At 46.8% G+C, this 5,000-nt stretch overlaps 1 pseudogene; it reads left to right on the top strand.

The window, feature by feature from the left end:
• The window catches only part of LOC143350793 (large subunit ribosomal RNA), a 10,418-nt pseudogene that overhangs the window by 3,176 nt on the left and 2,242 nt on the right, over positions 1-5,000 (top strand).

Raw genomic sequence — 5,000 nt, 5'->3', positions numbered from 1 at the left:
CCTTAAGCAGCCTACAGTCGAGCAAGCCAGCCACCTTCTCGCGGTTCCCATTGTGAGTACCCTCCTGCAGGGGGAAACCAAGAGCTGCCACTGCGAATGCGGAACCCGCAGGATCAGCCCTGCGGGAACTGCTACCAAGGCAGGGACGGTGTTGGTGCACACCGTTTGGGAGTGTAGCGACCCCACCTACCCGAGCCAACGATCCGTCGATTTCGGACATAAGAGGAATGGAAAGGAGTTTTTATAGAAGGGACAGAAAGGGAAGACTCGGAGATCCATATCATGGCGCGAGTAAGCAAGAGATGTCAGAAAGAAAGAAAGAAAGAGAGAAGGAAAGAAAGAAAGAAAGAGAGAAAGAAGGAAAGAAAGAGAACGAAAGAGACACAAACGAAAAAAGGGGCTTTATGCCCCTTTTTCACTTTGAGCGAAAATGTAGATGGCTGGGAATGATCACAAAAAAGGGGCTATATGCCCCTTTTTTGCTTTGAGCGTATTGTCAGAATTCTGGGAATGATCAGGGCGTAAGCCCGCCACGACGTCTGTTGCTGATTTTAAAAGCAATACGCCGCTGGCACTTTAAAAAGTGCCGGCGAAAAGCAATACGCCGCTGGCACTTTAAAAAGTGCCGGCGAAAAGCAATACGCCGCTGGACTAAGTCCAATCCAGTGCACCACAACACCTGGTGGCAGACGTCAAATGTCCGGAAGACCGACGGACCGAACGAAGAGTAAGTCAAAGCACCTGGACCTGAAAAGAAAGAAAGAGACAATAAATGCAGGAATTAAACATCATACAAAATAGACCAAAAAATGTCTCAACACTGAAGAGGTCCTAAAACCCTCAGGGACAGTGGTGTGAGTGGTACACGCCACTGTACGGGTAGCGAACCCGAGGAGCCTGAGCACCCATACCGTAAATCCTCTGTTGGTCGTCGCAACGACCCATTCGCAACCCCTCTCGGTCTTGCCTATGGTACGCGACGGCAGCGGAAACGGGGGGCTTGGCTTTACCGCCCGGCCTGCGAGAATGGCAACTCTTCAAACGGCCCCCAAATCCTAAGCTCTGCTTCGTGGTGATGGGATGAATGGTTGGGGGGGTAGCCCCAACCCCAAGCGAACAACACTGGGGTACCTGCCGACCCCCTGGTGATGGCATGCTCGGCCTCAGGGCACCGCGTGTCTGGCCTGTCCTGGAATGGCGGCTCTTCCCGGACAGTATCAAAACCGACCATACTCGTGGGACTCTAATGGATAACTCACAAACAAAACCCAAACCCAAAAATAAAAAGACAACACAAGCGGAAACGACTACGGCTACACACAAGGAAAAAGAGAAAGGCAAAAAGAACATGAAAACGAAAAGGACCTTCTTAAGTCAAGTGATCGCAGATAGCTCTACTGATAGCAGCAGTAGCAGCTCTGACGAAAGCGAGGCAATGAGCGCAGCAGAACTCAGGTCTACTGAGAAGTGCTGCGCAAATGAAACGAAGACCAACCCCCCTCGCAAGAGGAAGATGGTCGAAAAAGAAGCGACTGATACCGATGAAGCACTCACACAAATGACAACGAGAAGTATGTCACAAAAGACTCAACCGGAGCTGATACCAAAACCGGTTGAGAGAGTGAAAGAACAAAGGAGTGAATTGGAGAACTATCTACTGAATGAAACAGAGATAGGCAAAAAGGAGATTGGCACGATTATGGCTAAATGGGGGGTTATGGAGAGTATTCTCTATAACCTCATAATAGAAAATGAGAAGCTAAAAGCCACGAGCGAGCAGAAGGGCCCAGCGCTCTCCTATTCGCAAGTGGCAAGCTTAAACAGGGCGCCGACCTGCACCCCTAACAATAAAGTAGGACCTGCTCCGGCTACCAAACCGGTGGGTCCGAAGAAGGCAGGCGAGGTCATCCTCGTGAGGCCTTCAAAAGAGACAGACAAAAGAAGTAATGAGGAGATAAAGAGCAGCATGATAAATGAGCTAAAGAGCATTCGCTCGAAGCTCCATGTCAAGGGCATCCGGCAGATGAGGAGCAAAGGGCTCATCATTGAAGTTGAAGGGAAAAGTGATGTGGACTTGATAAAGAGTGCCCCGCTTCAAAAAGCGGGCCTCAAAGTCGATGATCCCAAGAAACAGAGCCCATGCATCATAATTTATGATGTAGAAAAGGAGCACACTGCGGATGAGCTCAAGACTGAACTCGTGCAGAAAAACTTCCACGGCAGGAGCGAAAAGGAAGTGGAAATGCTTGAAAGAGGTATCTCTTTCAGGCACTCCTTCAAAGCGAGGGACAGCGATAAGGTAAATTGGATTGTGGAAACCCCCGGTCCAATTTACAAGGAATTGACGGCCAGAGGAAAGGTATTCATGATGTGGTCTTCGTACCGCATCAGGGAATACCTAAACTACACGAGGTGCTTTAAATGTCACGGGTTCGGGCATCTAGCAAAAAATTGCAGTGCGCCGAACCAACTATGCGAAAAATGTGGTTCCAAGGACCACCTCAAAGAGAAATGCACAGTCAAAGATGCGCCAAAATGCATCAACTGTGTAAGGGCGAAGAGGAGTGACGTTAATCACTCAGTGAAAGACAAGAGCTGTCCCGTATTTGTACGGTACGCGGACATGGTGAAGACAAAGATCAACTGGACATGATCATCGCCCAGATCAATGCTCAGAGGTCGGCTGCAGCAGCAGCAAATATACTAAACAGAATCCAAAAGGATAGTATAGACATCATCTGTGTACAAGAACCTTATACATATGGCAACAAGGTTAAAGGGTATTCTACAAGTGTCACGACAATTCAACCAGACACTGAATCTCCTTGGGTAGCGACAATAATCGCAAATAACAATATTCAGGCGTTTCAATTAAATGCAGATAAAGACCGTCATATCATGACAGTACACATACAATATGGGCAAATTAACTTCTTTTTAGTAAACGTGTACTGTCAATACTCATTGGAGATCGATCCAATACTGACAAGACTGCAAAAAACACTGGACAATCTTGGAAATGAAAAAGTATTGATAACAATGGACTCTAATGCTCACTCGGCACTATGGTATTCCAGCCAAACTGACAGCAGGGGAAGGGCAATGGAGGATTTTATCCTCCAAAACAACCTGAACCTGCTGAATCAGCCAAGTCAAACACCTACTTTTCTTACAAACAGAGGCGAATCGAATATTGACTTGACACTTGCATCGATGAGCCTAGTAAACAGCTTGACAAACTGGAAAGTGTGGCCTGACTGTAACGTCAGCGACCACAGCTTAATCACAATGAAGTTAGGAATCATAAGTAGAGACAATAGTCAGCTCTCCCACCGCAGCGGATACAATATCCGCAGGGCGGACTGGGAGAGATTTAACGTAGAAACAGAAAACCGCATCACTGACGCCTTTCTGCAAAGAATAGGCACAGTGACTGCGGACAGAGCAGCAAACCAACTTACCAGAGTGCTGAGAGACATTAGTGACGTTGCAATACCCAAAATAAGAAACCGACCTGCACGGGTACCTTGGTGGACCCAAGAACTGACAAACCTAAGGAGGTCAGCGACGAGAGCCAGAAGGCAGCTCGCCAGAGCAAGACGGCTCAACAACGTGCACGAAGTAGAAAACCTAAGAGCTCAGTACAGGAGAGCTAGAAATCGTTACACAAAGATGATCAAAGACCAGAAAGCACTGGCCTGGAAAAACTTCGTCTATACTGAAGGAAATAGAGATCCTTGGAGTTTAGTATATAAAATAATCCGGGAAAAAGTGAATAGCGAACAAACTTTTTCATCCCTTAAACTTCCAAATGGCAACTACACAAGAACATGGAAAGAAACCATGGAAGCCATCTTAAACAAGGTGGTACCGCAAGGGGAAAACCTCCCCGATGAGCGTGCGCATTTGGTACTGATGGAGGAAATCTCCTCGTACAGTAACCAAAATATGGAAAGAGAAATTACTGGGAAGGAAGTAAGGGATGCGGCTAAGAAATGCAAGAACAGAAAAGCCCCTGGACTTGATGAAATCAAACCTGAGATCATCAAGAAAATAATCGACCTCAAAGAGCAAGTCCTAGTTGAAGTCTTCAACAAGTGCCTAACAGACTCGGTCTTCCCCAAGACTTGGAAGTCGGCACTGCTAAGAATCATTCCTAAAGGAAAGGACAGGGATCCGGCAAGTGTCAGCTCTTACCGGCCCATTTCGCTCCTCTCATCCATCGGCAAAATTTTCGAGAGGATTTTAGTAAACCGTATCGATGATACATATAGAAGTATGGGGCTGGAACACCCCAGGCAATACGGCTTTAAAAGTCGAAGATCAACCGAGGATGCACTACTCGGGTTGAAGAATGGAGTGAAAGGGTCAAACAAAAAGTACGTTGTAGCACTTTTTGTGGATATTGAAGGTGCGTTTGATAATTTGTGGTGGCCCGCCATCATAAAGAGACTAGTCGACGCGAATTGTAGCTCCAACCTGGTCAGATTGGTGAAGAGCTACTTTAAAAGAAGGGACGTACAAGTAAGATCAAGGTACGAAAAGGTAACCACGCGTATGCGAAAAGGGTGTCCGCAGGGGTCAATTATTGGCCCCAAAGCCTGGTGCTGGTGCATGGACACCCTTTTACACACTTACACCAACACCTTCGATGCCGATGAGCTCGAGGTGGTAGCATACGCGGACGACTTGGCTATCCTTATTAAAGCAAACACGCGAAGCGAACTAGAGACCTCTGGATGCAGGGCCACGGAAATATTGCACGAATGGTGCAAACTTCACAGATTGAAAATTTCACCTTCAAAGACCCAAGCAATGGTGCTAAAAGGAAAGTTGGATGCGGCAAGGCCGCCAACTATCAGAATCACTGAAGAAACGATAAGGTTTGTAGATCAAACCAAATACCTTGGCATAATCGTGGATAAGAAGTTGAACTTCTTAAACCATGTTAAAAATATACGAGTCAAACTCTCTCGATTTATATTAAATCTAAGAAGAGT

This window comes from Colletes latitarsis, unplaced genomic scaffold (assembly GCF_051014445.1).
Source record: "Colletes latitarsis isolate SP2378_abdomen unplaced genomic scaffold, iyColLati1 scaffold0039, whole genome shotgun sequence".
NCBI classification, from domain to species: domain Eukaryota; kingdom Metazoa; phylum Arthropoda; class Insecta; order Hymenoptera; family Colletidae; genus Colletes; species Colletes latitarsis.
This window is presented reverse-complemented; position numbering and strand designations above follow the sequence as displayed.